The sequence below is a fragment of the Gasterosteus aculeatus genome, chromosome Y (genome assembly GCF_964276395.1).
Source record: "Gasterosteus aculeatus chromosome Y, fGasAcu3.hap1.1, whole genome shotgun sequence".
Taxonomy (NCBI): domain Eukaryota; kingdom Metazoa; phylum Chordata; class Actinopteri; order Perciformes; family Gasterosteidae; genus Gasterosteus; species Gasterosteus aculeatus.
Genome location: NC_135709.1, coordinates 13,744,203 through 13,757,605, shown reverse-complemented (window position 1 = coordinate 13,757,605; position 13,403 = coordinate 13,744,203). Strand labels below are relative to the sequence as shown.

General features: G+C 43.2%; 1 long non-coding RNA gene and 1 pseudogene across 2 annotated transcripts; one reads left to right on the top strand and one right to left on the bottom strand.

The window, feature by feature from the left end:
• Positions 1–1,859: 1,859 nt before the first annotated feature.
• Positions 1,860–3,302, bottom strand: LOC144391219 (uncharacterized). Its single transcript, XR_013455115.1, has 2 exons — positions 3,180–3,302; positions 1,860–3,034 (listed from the first exon to the last, which is right to left on the bottom strand). It is a non-coding gene; the product is annotated as an uncharacterized LOC144391219 (long non-coding RNA).
• LOC120812789 (carbohydrate sulfotransferase 1-like) lies at positions 2,938–10,971 on the top strand (annotated as a pseudogene). The gene is made up of 3 exons (XR_013455114.1): positions 2,938–3,438; positions 8,819–8,990; positions 9,692–10,971. The product of XR_013455114.1 is annotated as a carbohydrate sulfotransferase 1-like (transcript).
• Positions 10,972–13,403: the final 2,432 nt, after the last annotated feature.

Below are 13,403 nucleotides of genomic sequence, written 5' to 3'. Positions count from 1 at the left end.
AAGTGTTTGTTATGTCTATGACCACCTTTGTTTTAGCATGTTGGGAGAGAAAGGACACGGTCAAAGAACTGACGTGTCTTACATGGATAAGATGTTCCCAATACCCTGGCTGTAGATACTCAACAAGATGGTCAAAGGTTTCTGTTGACGCCACCGATATCTAAACTCTTATATCTAAACTCTAAAAGATATAAGAACTGCCTCGATGTGTTGGGGGAGAAAGGAGGTTCTTGACAGTCTACTGACCACGTAGCTGTTGTGATCCTTTTTCCCTTGCAAGGAAATAAACAGAAAAGACATACTTAACTCAGAGCCTTTGTTTCTTAATTAACGATTGTCTGTGCAAAATCTTCCACCACATTATTTAGCTGCTGACGGCAACTCGTCTGCATCACGGCCAACTAAACATGTGTCCTGTTACGCCGGTAACATCGGGGTCTAGAAAGGCTCCTGTCAAATATATACAGGTATATCAATTTCAGTAGTTAAAGCTTTAGCTTCAACGTAGTTATTCTGTCCAAAAGAGTTTAACTCAACAAATGGGAAAGGTTGGAAAACGAAAGGTCATTAAAGGATTTGCTTCCTGGCGGAGAATTAAATCAGACAATCCTCTCATCTAACTCTTGGCAAATAAATGATTATATATATATCCAAATTGTTGTTTGAAATTGGGTAAAATATTATAGTAAAACTCTTAGGGCCATATTGACTTGCAGGAGTCACATTACCGAAAGTGCTTTGACACTCAAGGGCACAAACAAGCTGCAAAACTGACGATCCAAAACCTGTTTTGTGCAAAACGGCAAAACGGCATCGCAGTGTTCCAACTTGCAACATATCCTGGATATGTTTTCAGCTGCCAGATTTTAATACTCCTCCACACTTCACCTTTTGGAGCCTTGATAAATATGTATGATCCACAGCAGTGCCGATACATCCAAGGAAGAAATATGGTTTTCTCTTGAAAATATTTGTTCATCCGGCGTATAAAAAAAAACAACACAAATATGTATTCCATTGTTCTTAATTTGATGTCGGGCCAATATCTGATACTGCAGCTGCAGAGAACAAATGGACCTTTAGGGGAATCCAAAACTAATTGTTTACCTGTGTGTAATAATATCTCTTAATAACAGAATAGTTTCATGAAAAAACATTGGATTAAGCCACGAACGAACCATGATAGCTATGAGTAAAAGGAGTAATTTAGACATTTGCCCCAATTTTTTTTTAAAAGATACCTTTAATGAACACATCCACGATCCATGGATATGCTACTGTGGTAGGAAAAGGCAAACAATGTCTGTAGCAAAGAAAAAAGCAGCCACAGTTGTCAAATTGTTCCTGACATTTTGTTAAAATGAGTTTGAAAAGCACGGATGAATCACGCCCCCTTTGCAGGCCTGATGGATGGAGACACAGATGTGAAAGAGGAGCAGCTGCTCGGTGCTCTCAGGTGTAATTACGAGAGGGCTCGGCCACACAAAAAGGCCCCCGGGAGGCCCGACGCAGCGGCGGGGGGGGGGGGGGGGGTACGAGTACGAGAGCAGAAAGATCCATCCAGTACCAGTACGAGAGCAGAAAGATCCATCAGCCAGCTTCCCTCGCCTTGTTACGGAGAGAGACTATAAATGGAAGTGGCTTAATTGTGGAGGCATCTGTCAGACCCTCTGTGTGCGTGTGGAAGGGCGGGTTTTCAGCCTCCATCTGCGCAGCATGCGGGTTTGAGCGTAAGCAAACTCTGAGTCATCGCATTGGCAGTGCAGAACCAAAGTTAGAAAAAAAAAATTTAAACCAGTGTGGTGGAAGATTTTGCACAGACAATCGTTAAGTAAGAATCAAAGGCTCTGAGTCAAGTATGTCTTTTCTCCGTTTATTTCCTTGCAAGGGAAAAAGGGTCACAACAGCTACGTGGTCAGTAGACTGTCAAGAACCTCCTTTTCTTCCCAACACATCGAGGCAGTTCTTATACCTAAACTTAGATATCGGTGGCGTCAACAGAAACCGTTAACCATCTTGTTGAGTATCTACAGCCAGGGTACTGGGAACATCTTATCCATGTAAGACACGTCAGCTCTTTGACCGTGTCCTTGCTCTCCCAACATGCTAAAACAAAGGTGGTCATAGACATAACAAACACTTTGTTCAATCTCTACAGCTATGACGCTGGAAACATCTAATCCAAGTGGGAGACATCAGTTCTTATGTCAGGGCCTTTGTGACCTAACCACTTGCAACTAATAAACTGGTTATACAAATGAAGCATTTAAAAGGGTCACATATCATTTTCCCATTACACCAGCCAGGAAATTGTGTTTTAGTAATTGTTAGGATTATCTGATGTTTACACAGACATACACACTTTTTTACACCAATGTAACAATCCAAAATCACAGCTGGGAGATGTTAATTTGATGCCCCGTGGCTACGCCACAAATTGTTTCGGCCCCGGTCAGGGGACAACGGGTAGCAAAAGTTTTGCGGTTTTGCATGGGCGAAAAGGAAAATGAAAGGCGCTCCGAGTCTCGGAGGTAGACTTCATCTCGCTCTTATATCTGAGAATATTTCTTATACCACCTTTGTTTTGGTGGAAGCACTGCCAGAAATGCCCCAAAACAGGTGAGATCCACAGCTACAGCTAATCCACCACTGGCTTAAACCTTGCAACAGCAGAAATGATGAGAGCGCGAAACTGAAACGCACCGACGACAGCGGCGTTATTCCACCAATCTGTCTGCACGTCAGTGAAGAAACACTTCAGCCAGCGTGACTCCACAGCAGGAGATGAAGCTGCAAGATGAAGTGTGTGTGTGTGTGTGTGTGTGTGTGTGTGTGTGTGTGTGTGTGTGTGTGTGTGTGTGTGTGTGTGTGTGTGTGTGTGTGTGTGTGTGTGTGTGTGTCTGTAAACCTGTAGAGACCGTGGCAGTGACAGAAAAAGGGAGGAATGACAATTATGGTGGGAAATGATTGTTGATGCCCGGCTTGAGCTGATGAAACCTGCCTGGAGGAAATATGAGAAGCGTCTGGTCCTCACCTGCAAATACATGAAATAATGATGGCAAAACAAGCAGCTTTTCTTGTCTCTTTTTTTTTTTTTTGCGAGACAGATACCTCACTATGTCAGTTATGTTTACTGGCTGCTAAGATAAGGTGCATCTCCAAGACGCAGTGACACGTACCCTACGGCATCGGAGCGTAATGCACGGCAAGGCAATCTTGCATCCAATCTAGAGACTCCGGTAGTCGGTGCGGTCTCCGGAGGGGTGAGACACGCATCCTCGCTCTGCCTCTCTCTCTCTCGTTCTGTCCACGGCGCATCTCCAGCTCTGAATCCACTTCGGCTCTGTTGTATGTTGTATCTGTTGCATTTTACGAGCAGCGACGTGCGGAGGGACGCCCTGTGTCTCGAAGAATGTCACGATAGTGATGCTGTGAGGGGTAAGGACATCGTCATTACTCCACACAGCGAGCGAAAGTGTGTGAGCGGTAGTTGAGGGTGAGTTTAAAGTGACCCAGTCTCACTTTATCGCCTTCGATGCTCCACGCGGACGTATGGATGTCAAGATGCAATTGTTCTTAATTTAGTCGTAAGTAATTTAGTTAGTTGGGAGTAAATCACTGCAAATATTTCACTATTTCCAGAAACAAATGTTTGCTAGTTGTTACTGCAACAACGGGAATTTCAACGTTGCTTTTTAATTGAATTGTAAATTAGTTTATGTTCGGTCTAAACATGTGAGACCTATTTTCTCGATAAAAACGAATTTACTTGTCTGTTTTAAAATGTTAAATTTATTTGAAAGAGTGACGATATGCATAGTGGTTGCCTTGAATGTAATTCCCCCAAATCATATCACACCGGACGTTATTCATTTTTCATTAAAAAATGTAATTAATATGGAACCATAGACTGTGCGCTGCCAACAAAGCTCCCACGACATCGTAATGAGATCACGTTCTGTCTGTGTGATCCACGCCAGTGTGTCCACTGGTGGAACACGCGTGCGCATGCGCAGGTCCTTTGAACTTTGAAAGTTGCATTGGCCTGGAAACTCGACTGTGCTCTAACGAAGAGAAGTCACTCTACTATGTACTTTGTAAGTACTTTAAATACTTTATTCCAAAAGTGCCAATCGAAATCATATCATCATTCTATCCTGCTGACGATGTGGACGGGCTGTTAGTTTGTGGTGTAAGCATGTTGTGCAGGCATGGACCTGTGTTATTGATAACAACTGGTTTTATGGGATGTGGTTGTTATCAAATTTCTTTTTGTTTTTATATGCAGAATACACCGAGAAAGCGAGTGGGGCCACAGTAAAACACATTGTCCACATCTTTGTTTGCATAATCCAAACGATTATTCTGTGTAATATTCCAGTGAGCATCTTCCAGGGAATAGATGTTAACAAATCAACTATGGTTACCGGCAAAAGGCGTAACGGGCCAAAAGTGGTTTTTAAAATGTCTTTTAATGTTTTTATTTACAGATGTTGTTGGAAAAACTGCAATAATGTTCTACTTTGGCATGACAGAGAGTCTGCTGTTTCACATGGGTCATCTGATAATCAAGATGTTTGTGCGTCAATGTTCATAATCTTGTGGTGCCAAAGATGATCGTCTACATCCGAGGTTGACTACTCCCACCTGTTTTATCATGTTTATCTTCCAACTATATATTCCTGCTCTGAGGATGAAGACCGTGTGGCTTGGCTCATGACCTGTATGTGTGTCAACTCTTCTAACAGATGTCCGCCTTGAAAACATGGCAGACCACCTGAAACCTGCCCCCGTAGTGTCTTTGACAATGATATATTTTTAGAAAGGAAAGGAAGATCCGGTTCAACATTTGTGTCCTATCAACTGTAGTTGAATTTAAAGAACATTGTTCATGTTGTATTCATATTGCTGCTTATTAAATGCAAAAATAATTAGTGCATTTCACATTTTCTCTTTTGTCCTGTAAGTAGAAGCTGTTGACGTGTCACTATGACGACGTGTTTAATTGCTACTTCAAATGGTGCTGAAATATGGTATAAACAAGAACATTCAATCAGTGTCTTCAAACAGTTGGTGAAAAACCTTCACTTTTGAGTGAATGTGTTTTCTCACGGGGCTTTGTATCGATGTGAGCGACGACGGGTTCGGATCAAATTGCACGTTCATTAATTTCCTCTGCATCTTTATTTCGTGTGTGTGCTGGAGGAATCGTGTAGAATGGGATTCATCTTCTCCCCTATCACGGGAGCTCCTTTGTATAGCCCGGGGTCAGATGTAGATCTTCTGCACGCCGGAGCGGCTCCACTCTGCTCTCCGCCTGTGGCACTCTGCATTTATGTGCGCGCGCGGGGGGCATGCAAACGCTGAGACCATCTGAAGACACTCTGTCAACTGAACTGTTGACAGAGTGTCTATTATTCCTGCTGTGAGTCTCGTTATGGGAGGAGTCATAAGCCAGGGAGAAAAAGAGGACAAATCAAATTGCTTTAATCCATTGAAGCATCTGTCCTCATTCTCTGGAGGGCACCGGGGTGTGTAGCAGAGACTTCACTGAGCCCCCGATCCCGACTGGAGAGGAAAACAAAACCTGTCGCTGAGGAATTGTGTGATGTGCCTCGGTCAGCCAGCTGTGCAGTACATGTTGGGTATTGATGGCAGAACTGTCAAATTGAAAGAATTTGTTTTTCCTCCCTTCTTTTCTCAAGTGTCAGAGATAGTAAGAAGCTTGATCAAAGTTTTGCATTATCTGCAGACTCAGACTCAAAGTGCTTCACATCATAACATTTCATACAATAAAGTGAAATAAAATGCAGGAATTAAAAGACAATTAAAAACAGCAAATTAAATTATAAATTAAAATCTTATTTAAATTGTTTAATTAAAAGCAGAGGTTAAAAGTGCAATGTAGGTAAAATTTAGCAGAAGGCGAAGCTGAACATAAAAGCTTTCAGTCTTGTTTTAAACGTGGTCAGAGTTGGGGCAAGTCTTAAATCTTCAGGAAGTTTATTCCAGCTGTTTGTTGCGTAATAACTAAATGATGCTTTCCCATGATTTGTATTTACTCTGAGAATCACTAACAGATTGGTGTCAGAAGATCTTAGTGATCTTGAAGGCTTATGTAGTGGAAGCATATAAGTGATATACTTTGGCCCTAAACCATGTAGTGATTTATATGTGAGCAGTAGGATTTTGAAATTAATTCTCTGACATACTGGGAGCCAATGTAAGGATTTAAGAATTGGTGTAATGTGCTCACATTTTTTGGTCTTTGTTAGAACTCTAGCAGCAGCGTTTTTAGCGCTGTTTGTGATTAATGGAAAATCAAAAGCCGATTTGAGCTCTGTGTGATACATTCCTGAGGATATGAGTCTGCTAGAGACACATAAACATCATTAATGAACAAGAGGCAGACCGGAGAGAGATAGAGTGACAGGGAAAGTGCGAGAAGATGCAAACAGGAAGGTGATATTTATTTTTGTCAGTAATACGACATATATCTGTGGTTTAGATTATGATTGCCTTAGTGAGTGATAGAGACACACTTTGCACCCAGGGATCTGCTGTGATTACCTACCATCAGTTTGGTGCGAAGGGACAAATGGATAGCAGTGCCTTGTTTTTTTCAAAATCCATTTGGAAAATCACATCTCCCTATGGCTCTTTCATGCCCAGTGGCAAAAAAATTTGAAGTGTACAAAGGAAACTTCTCCACTCATCTATATGAAGACAGCTATATTTATCTTGGTATGTAGCTCTCTGCTAGGCTTAGAGGCTTAATTACCCAGTAGAGAAGGAAAGCAAAAATGAAATGCAATATGCACGTGTGCACAGAATATCTGGAACAGTGGAGCTGTTGTAGATGGGAAATTACTGCTAACATTTCGCAGTAAAGGCCTGACCTTTGTGTTTTTCTGCAGAACAAATCGGCTGATCCTTTAGGAAACAAACGCAGAACCAGTTTATGTTGAGCTTCTAACATCACCTTCTATATTTCCTGTAGAAATTCGCTGTCTGTTTGCTTTGTTTGTAGAGAAAAAGAGAGCAAACTTTCATCCATTTTGCATTTTTTTAAAGAAAGAGAGACATGTGTGTACTCAATGAATCATTTACATTACGGTAAATTATTTTATCTGCTTACTAAAATCCAACTAAAAACTGTGAACCTGGGAAGACAGGTCTTTTCTGTTTGACAGTCACACAATTTGTCTTCCAAGACCTCTAAGGCTCACCAATCAACATGACATTTTATGTCAGCGAGCTGTGAAGGTTTGACGTTGTCATCTTTGGAAAGAGCGAGTGTTTGAGTTCACTCAATTTCCTTCTTTATGCTAAGCCAAGTTACAGAAAGGAGAGTGTTGTCCTTTTTCAACAACTTCACTAGAAAACCCTGTCAAACAAATTGTTGGGCAATTGTTCACATTCTTAACTGGCAAGGAGAAACCTCAAAGGGACAAGTTTATGTGACATACTTTCTCCTGTTGTAGTGCCCTTGAGCAAGAAGTGCTCCAGAAAAGAGGAAGGTTGCAGAGGTAAAGGAGTAGGAGCTGCACACGTATGAAGTGTTAGGGATTTAAGCCAGAAGTTCACCCCTAGTGGTGGAATTTATAGTACGTGTAATAATGTTTAGTGATAGAATTGTAGTTTGTGATATTAGATATTAGTTATTACATTAACATGTTAGATGAAGTGAATGCAATTTCAATCAAACACAATTCATAGTCATTTAAATCATATAAACACTGTACACATTAACATTCTGTCACAATGTGATGTTAAAACCTGGGGACGGATGCTAATTGCCGTCCTTTATGGATTTCTCCCAATTTTATCCCCAAAGAGGGTTTTTGGGAAGTTTTTTCTCCTGTCAGGTAATAAATGAACAACTTAATGCGAGGCAGCCGACTGAGGCAAATGTCTTGAGAATTGGACCACATCAACGGTCTTAGATCTTATGATGAAGTGTGATGAACGGGGATCATTAATGATGTGTTGTAATTAAAGTGTACTAGTTATTACATTACATTACAGGTCATTTAGCAGACGCTTTTATCCAAAGCGACTTACGTTACACTTTAAACCCATGGCTTTTTCACATTTTTGCCCGGGGAGCAATTAGGGGTTACGTGTCTTGCTCAGGGACACTTCGACATGGAACATGGGGCAGCCTGGAATCGAACCACCAAACTTGTGCTTCCCAGCACACCTTCTCTTACCCCTGCGCCACGACGACCCAGTTATAAGATGAAAACTTAAACTATGCATGCTTTGTTAAATTCACTCATTGAGGCATAAAGCCAACTGAATCTACATTGAATGCATTGGAATGTGAGGGACAGATAGTACAGAGAGGTTCAGGTTACAGCTGCAGCTTCACACCTCGACGTGAAGGGGACAGTCCAGGAGGGGACACTTTGAAGGAGAAGCCAATGACATTCAAATGCACCAAAGAAGACACACCTCAACAGTTTTCAAAGGACCAAAGCGGGGAAAGGACTGTTAGAACTTTCCTTCAGCCGCTTTGATAAGTCACTTTAGACTTGCTCAGAGGATTCTCTATTTCGCGAAATATTTAACTGTTCGCTTTGTATTTCACTTTGCAATTGTATTCCTTATAATGTTGTTTAGTTATTAAATACTTTTTGATTTTGGAATTTAAGCAAGCTGACTCTTTTGATTCTTCGTTTCCGGCCGGGACGAGAACAAAGGAGTGAGGCCTCCCTCGAGAGCTTTCCGAAACCCTAACAGAAGCTGATAAAAAAAAAAAGCATCAAGATGAAATCTCATTATGTGTGTCTCCGTGCCTCCCCGCCGGCGTCAGCGTGTAGGATGCAGAGCCAGAGGGGGGGGCGGGATGTAGTGCTCCTGGAAGACGGTGCTGCTCCTGGTGTGCGCGTCTCTCGGGGTCCAGTACACGGCCATCCGCACCCTGAGAGACTCTCTGTCTGGGCCCTGTCAGGGAGCCCACCACTGCCAGACCAGACAACACAGAGGTACGCCTCCATAGCCAGACAGGATTGTCCCACATGTGTGTGTAGCTGTCGGTGTGTGCAGATACAAGCTCGTGTGTATTGCAGAAATGTGCGAGAACAGCTCGTGAAGCAAAGGTAGGGTGGAATAAGTTGATTGTTAGTATTTGTAAAATGTTAACCGTGTGACTGAAAATCAAGAAAAGAAAAGCAGATCATTAAATAAGGGAATTCCTAACAGGTGGGGAGCATAGCAAAATTGAATATGTGTCATTTGTTTTACAATTATCTTCCAATTTATCTCCATTAATCCCCTCTCATAGTGCAGCTGTAGCTGCGGCTCCTGTGTGTTGCAATCAACTCCTCATCAGCAGTAATTATACGTTAGCTATTTGCACTATATTTAGAGATCCGCCATTTCATAAGCCCCTTCGGTAACCGCCGGCAGACAAGCAACTTACTCATGTATGTTTACCCTCTAAATTATTAAAGCTTTATTGGCTTGATTCAGTCGTTCGGTTTTCTCCCAGACTGAATTGTGATGAAAACCGACATTGTCACTTTTACGAGCTGAAGTAACTCCTCTAGAATAACTGAAATAACTTGGTTGAACAAGTTGTGTTTTTGTTGTGTATATTGGTTAATAAGCCTGTTTTAAGACGACACCACGCAACCGAAAATTTGTGTCACGGGTCAATTAACTTTGTTGTTCTTCGTCCTCCCAGACTCCAGACACTTCGCCCCGAGCCCCAGGACCACGTCACCAACTCCTTTTTCCGCCGAAGCTCCAGCCACGCTCTCTGTTCCCCTCCCGTGTGCCTGAACAGGGGTGGCGCGGCGGGCTCGGCTACGCCTGACGAAACCTGGTGTCCCAAGAAGTGTGGGGCCCTGAACCTCACGCTGGCCTCTGTGTCGTGCCTGTCAAGGGAACATGTAGCCATCAAGACCGTGCGTGTCCCTGAGGTGGGGGACCTGCGCACCCTGACGGAGGACCCACGTCTGGACCTGAGGATCGTCCACCTGGTGAGGGACCCCCGAGCCGTCCTCGCGCATGATGGCCTTCTCGGATCAGTTCCGCACTTGGAAAATATGGAACGCCACGGGACGGCAGCCTCGATACGTGGACCTGACGCAGATCACCAGCACCTGCAAAGACATGGCGGCCTCTGCAGAGACAGGGCTGCAAAGGCCCACGTGGCTGCGGGAACGCTACCTCCTGGTGCGATACGAGGACCTGCCGTTCAATCCGAGGGAAAGGCCGCCGAGATCTACAGGTTCGTGGGGCTTGAGATGGAGGACAGGGTGCGAATATGGATCGCGAACAACACCAAGAGCAACGCGTCGTCCCCTTCAGAGTGGAACTACAGGTACTCCACCGCCAGGGACTCCAGGGCGACGTCGGAGAGCTGGAGGCTTCGTCTGGGCTTTGACATCGTCAGGGCCGTGCAGAACCTGTGCAACGACACTCTGGCCCTGCTGGGATACAAGCAGGTTCACTCCGGCGCCGAACTCAGAAACCTGTCTCACAGTTTAGTGGAACGCAGGACCTTTCAGCCCACGTGGTAGAGGATATAAAAAGTAAACAACTGGCTTTCTTCTCTGTCATGATGCTGATGAAATGAATGCAATTTATCTAATAATTCCTGAAGTGAGTTAAAATCACTTTTTTAAATGGTTTTGTTATTAAAAGTGCCAAATGTCAAGTGTGTGTTACACACAAAGGTCAATTGATGTAGAATAAAATCTCTACTGCTGTATGTTTTGAAAACACAACATGTTCAGCAAAACACTGAATCATGATGAGATATTACTGTTTTTTATGTTATTTTTTGTCATAATCCTCAGCAGCACACAGATACATTTTTATGTTAGGATGTTGAGAATACGAGAACATTCATTATTTTTTAGTGCAAATGTTAAAACAGGATGTGTTTGAATTTTTTTTTGTCAGTGTATTTTCTAGACTTTTTAAAAATAAATTATTCACATATGAATGAGAGCCAAATGCCGCTCCCACGTTAATTAATTTTGACCCTGAACAAGAATAATACCTGGATCATTCAGCCGGGCCAGCTGTTTGCAGTGGAGGACGTTTAGAGATTAGACAGTTGCGGGTTCTCTGCCAGTTCCCCTATTTGAAATTGGTCATTATGTCTCACAGAGAGAGGAAGTCTGCCATCTCCAGGCACCAGCCTATTCATCTCCATGCAGAGCTGCTCTGCTGGGGTAAATGTTGGAAGTATTTTCTAAGAACCTCATTGCATGACTCATTTCTTCCCTTTTAAATCCTTGCATCTACTCACGGAGGCTGCAAGCCCACTGCGAGCTATGAGCTCAAATGCATTAACCGGCGAGAGAGCCACTGCAGGGAAAGTATCTTAAACGAGTGAGTTGGTCATGCTGTTCTGTCAGCACCATTACATTTGAGGTGAAATTGTCCCTTTAATAATGTACTTTTAGACACCCCATCCCCTCCATTCTTCTTATAGCGGCCCTATAGCCGCTGACACCAGGGATATCTCGTTGCAGACCACACAATTCACCTACACATCCAGCTAAAGAGAAACAGGATTTAAGATGCATGAAGCGGAGATGGTCCGTCTCTCTTTGAACTTAATCTGCAAGGCTACACAAACTGGCCATAAAGAAAGGCTTTATGACACCCGGGAAGATGTGCTTCATCGTTTTTTCCACAACCACCCTGACGCACAAAGTTACCTGAGTCAGCCGTCGGTTAATTACCAATTTCTTTGCAGTCAATAGAGGCAGCCTCTTTAAATAGCACACTGCTAATCTGCACTAGCGGTCCCTAAACTGTTTTGTTCGACACTCCCAAAGCCCTTTCTGATAAACTCAAACACAGAGGACTGCGGCATAAATGGCGGCGCAGCAGTCGGAGGAAGACTACGTGTAAGTAATAAAACAATAAAACAATGTGAAGAACCAAAAAACATATAAATAAAGCTCATTTCCAGAACCCAGTTCACCAAACTAAATCGGACCGGGCCCCATCTGACTCGCCGGGACCTACTTCTCCACCTTGGAGATGTAACGGAGCACCACCACCATCCTGTTCGTCCTTTTGTACCCACTCGTTGATGAGATGAGGTCCATGTGTGTTTCCTGACCTCACTTCCCCCTGAAGGGTGGAAGCCTTCTGGCTTAAACATATACTCCACTATTCTGTCATTCAGAGCCTTACAATTACCTCCTTATTGAAATATTTAAACCCACACCAAGTTATTTTAACTGTCCATTTCCTTTAGCTACTTTAAGCTAACCTATATAGACGTATCCCTTTTAAGATATTTAAAAGTGAAGAAACCAATCTGATCCTATAAATGGTTTGTGTGCATGAGGTCACCCGGCACGCTGACATGTTACACACACAGTTTATGTATTTGCATTTTTGGGAAACAAAAATAATGCTGTATGTACTCATACAATGTACAAAAAAAAGAAATGTAATAATTGATTTGCAACATGCCCTCAATTCAACAGCTCAAAACAAATAACACTGGTTCCTATGAAAAAACTGTTGTACACGGATGAATATTACAGGCTTCAGATCCCTGCAACCACAGCACTCAGACCCAGCATGAACCAGCTTCCAAAGATGTTTTGATAAGCACCTTCTTGACCTTCGAGCAGCACTGTTGTGTCAGTCAAATAAGCTCCATCACGTAAATGGCCCCTCCGCTCTGCCCCCCGACACCTGTCTGTAATCACCAGCCTCCGCCATCCGCTGCCGGTGATGAGATGTGGGAGTGAAGGAGGTTGTGAAACATCCTTGGAGTCGCTCCCCCAGCTGCAGGTGTGTCATGCAGGTTCATGATCCCACAGTCGATTCTTTATGGTCCTTATCTTGGGCAAGCAGCCAGAAAGTAGTCAAACTATGAGCCCCCTCGCCGTCAACGCTGACACATAACCGCGCGTTTAGAACACACCTGATGTCGTCCTCGGTGCACTGGAGCACGCGTAAACACGCGTGTGCCTGCATGTTCGTGCAGTGTAATGGAGATTTGGCTAAATGAGAAAGGTCACCCCGCAGCAGAGACGCAGAGGAACGCTTCTGATGCTCTGTGCTCGCCTCATGAAAAAGCATTGATTTAAAAAAAACGCCAACGCCCGGTGAGAGAAACATGCAGCATATTGACGATCCTGTTAAAAAGGGCTTCAGGCAGGATTTTGGAAAAATCCCGATGACCAGAGAAACAACCCCTATTCCTATTTTGTATCAGACGTACGTCAGCTATTAAAGACAGCCTTTTATTATATTTATAATATAATAAAGTGCTATGAGCTACTGTAGGCTGGCTATAATTCCCCACGAGTGCATACGTTGTATCATTTGTCTGTCTGAATGTCTTCTATAAAAATGCTGAATGTGAAAGTCCATCGCCGAAAATTTACTCAGCATGCCGTTTATGGAGAGAT